The sequence below is a fragment of the Pteropus vampyrus genome, unplaced genomic scaffold (genome assembly GCF_000151845.1).
Source record: "Pteropus vampyrus isolate Shadow unplaced genomic scaffold, Pvam_2.0 Scaffold290, whole genome shotgun sequence".
Classification (NCBI taxonomy): Eukaryota; Metazoa; Chordata; class Mammalia; order Chiroptera; family Pteropodidae; genus Pteropus; species Pteropus vampyrus.
The window spans coordinates 295,050-298,898 of record NW_011889071.1 but is presented as its reverse complement, the minus strand read 5'-3'; positions in this window follow the sequence as shown (position 1 = coordinate 298,898).

The window sequence follows — 3,849 nt, the reverse complement described above, 5'->3', positions numbered from 1 at the left end:
ATAAACTCCTAATACGAGCATTCTGGGTAGACGGGAAAAAAGAGACCCAATCCTTAATTGCACGATGCTAACCTCAAGCATAATAATGCTGTGAAAACATGTATGTGTGTTTTATTAAATAGACAAATACCTCTGTCATGCACTGTTTTTACTTTTTAATAAATATTTATAATTGACAAATAGTAACACTTAATCTTCATAACAACGGGATGAGATAAGTACTATTATTATCTCCATTTTACAGATGAGAAAACCGAGGCACGGAAAAATGATAATAGGTCCAAGATAACTCGGTAGGTGCCGAAGCGAGTCCAAATCCTGGAAGACAGGTTTCCGTATCCAGCCCATTGAAGTGTGAAGTTAAGTTGGCACAGGCAAGTCTACGCCGAGCGGTGACTGGTCGTGTCCTTCTTCACAGTGCTTTCTACGGATTTGAGAGTTTTGAATTTTGCATGCAGCGTATCTCATTGAGAAAGACAATGCTTCATGCACCTTTGCTCAGGTTTTTAGAAAATATAGTAAAGGATGAAAATCAAAGACTGGCAGACCAAGGTAAAAGGAATGTTCATGGCTTCCTCCTTCAGAAAGGACATTTTCTAAGAACGGATTATTCACCTGGGGGATTATCACATTTGAATGGAAGATATTCATGGAATTATTAAATTTGAAATGAAAGGGCAAAGAAGAGAAAACTATCCAGAAGCAGTTTTCTGCAGAAAAATCTTACATTATCTTAGCTTCAAACCTTACATTTCCACATGTTCAGCAGTTTATTTTTGAATAAGTGAAATAAACTCCATCACATGGGATGCGTTATTAGAGGTGGCGCCAGAAAATGCATTTAAAATTTATCCTTTTCATTTTGTTTTTTTAACTGTTTTGTAGCTCCCTGCTTGTCCTTGGGGTTTGTGTCATTGACCACCCTGTCAGTCGGCATCTGCCCCTGTGGCAGGCCAAGGGGGCTGTGGTCAGATGTATATATTAGCGCAAGTCACAGACCGTGTTTGATGAGGACCCTTGTCCTCAGGCACAAAATCGGCCTTGTGGCTTTTTAAGGAGGTGTGGCAGGGCCAGGGGAGGGGGAAAAATACCCAAGATGCCGCATGCTTCTAAGGGAGCGAGACTATTGCAAGGCGCAGCTGTGGTGTTATTTCCCGTGCACCTGTGACAGCAGGTGCAAAAACGCTGGCCTAGGAAGTAACCGCAGCGGGGCACAGGGCTTGTCCCCTGGCTGTCTGGGAGACGGGACTGTGGTTCAGGCCTCTTACCTCTGAAGAGAAGCGACCTTGGCTGGCTCGTGGATGACCACACCTGACCCACCTGTGAAATACGAGTGTCTGTGCTTTGTGGGAAACTGTAAGTCAAAATGGAGACTATGTATTTAATATTTTACTTTATTAACAAATAGTTTTTAGGTTATCCACAGAGAGATATACACCTAGTCAAAATGCAGAGTTATGCTATCATCAAATAGACTTTTTGGGGGGGAAGGTTCAAAATGCTAATATTCAGGTGACGTTGTTGGTACTTTGAATGTATTTGTCAGCAGCCTGGAGACAATAAGAGGTCAGAGGAGGTAAAACAAGGAGCCCATCGATGCTGATTCCGAAAGAATATACTCCACTATTCATTGTTTATAGTTTATTTCACCGTTGAGACAACAGTCTAGTTATGGCGGAGAAATGCACCCCCCCCCCCAACAACTGTCCTAAAGTAACAGGGACATGTGACTGAGAGGCTTGCTTTGAAGATGCTTGACATTTGCAAGGGGGATTTTTCTGAGGGATGGGGGTCTCTTCCTTCCTGGAGAGAATGGCCTGTTGGGGCGGGGTCTGCTTGGCCGGCAGGGAAGAGGTGGGTGATTTTTCTCCCCACTCCGCACCCACACAATATTTGTGGGAAAAATATTTGGAACGTCCAATTTTCCTGGGGGTGGGGGTGGGGGAAAAACTCCAGAGGCTATTATTTAATAAGTTAATTAAAATGAGGCGGCATCTGTAGCTGAACGAGATTTTAGTCTACTTTATGTACAAAACGCCTGACATGTGAGCCCACATACCATGACACACAGCTGATTAAATTTCCGATTTTCAACCATAACACAAAATTTCCTCCTTATTTAGTTTACTCTCGTTTCCTTTCAGAATCCATAGATTAGAGGACTCCCTCTGGTGGTTGAATAAAATATCATTTTTATCTAAGTCATGCCTAACCAACAAAAGAATAAAAAGCTGGCATCTATATAGAATAACTTTTCGGAGAACCTGAAAAGGTTTTGATTTTTAAGATATGACACCTATCGGGGTATTGATGGGGATGAAGAAGAGGGAGGAGAAAGGGCAGGAGGAGAAGCAGAGAGGTTCTAGAACATTCTGGCCTGGGTATATCGGCTCAATCACAGATGAAAACAGCTCGTCAAACACAGGCAGAGAAGGCAAAGCAAATTCCGCATTTTTTTAAAGGGCACAAAATTCAAAGACAAACGAGATCCCAGAAAGCACTATGAAAACTAAAAAAAACCATTCCGGGGTTCACAAACAGTACCCCCAATTCCTAAGCGCTTAAATCTCAACAAATGCAGCATCCACAACAAAAAAGACACTAGAAACTCTTGCCTTTATCGCTACGTCGTCTCAACAGCTTCACTCCGTCTAATTTTTTGGCGAGCTTGTATTCGCCCAGAGCGGAACTATGACCGCCTTACCGGAGGAGTCACCATCTGAAATCTGCTTGGTGGAAGGATTTATTTTCCCCTCATTCCTTCCGGTTCTCTTAAGAGAACAGAGTTTGTTTTACCGCTCAGTGGGGGAATGAGGCTGCCGTCGGTTTTCTTTAGAGAAAGCACCGAAGGCCCTCGCCACTTGCTGGATCGTGGGCTGTGCAGCTAAAAATTCTCTTACGGGGAGCGTGAGAAACCCCCGCCATTGTCAAGGTCCCTCATCAAGTGCATTTTATTGGCTGATGACATAGTATGGCGGGAGACATGGTGGCACGCGGGTGTTCTGGAAGCGGAGAGGCAAACCTTCCAGGAACCTCCTGTCCGTCATTCCCTCCCACCTCCACTCAATTCTCTCTGCTGCTTTTTCTAAATGGAGCCCTAAGGGACGCCATAAGGAAAATGTCACATTCTTCTTCTCCTCTGGACCCGAGAGGAATGGAATTTTATGATCAATACTTTAAGAAGGAAAAAAAAAAAAACAATTCAGAGGGAAATAGTTTCAAGTATAGGAAAATAAAACCATTTTTCGGGTATGGAAGATCAGCTTTAAGAGCTGGAGCGTTCTCGGAAATCATCCAACCACCTCGCGCGAGGACACATTCGCCCCGCCTGGAGGCCGCGTGCAGTTCTGTAAATTTACACTTTCGTCTGTACGCGACCCATTCCCAGGACAATCACAGCCAAGAGGAGGAGGGGACATCAGCCTCACCAGGCCCCTCGCCTCGACGTCCCCTTCCCTGGAGAGCTCCGGTGGGCTATGAACTGAACCATCCAAGAAAAATCCTCAGAGCTATTTGCACATTGAAGAGCAAAACTGAGATTGAACATCACCCCGGGACGGAGAGTTGGCAGATGGAAGGAGGCGGCCACAGGGGCCAGAACCCGCCCACCAAACGGTTGTTTCTCCTCCGTCCCTCGGTCAGTCCCCTGCGGCCTGTCCTTCCCTGACGGGTCGCGACAGGATGCGTGCAGAGCAGTGTTTCTGGGGAGGAAACAGCATCCTAAGAGCAACCGGGTTTGGGGAGCGTTTCACACGATATTATTGTGAATGGAAAAGAAGTAGGAAGGGGAGGGGGAGGGCGGGTTCGGTAAGTTAATATCTTTTTCTACTGAATCTAAGGGGGGATGGG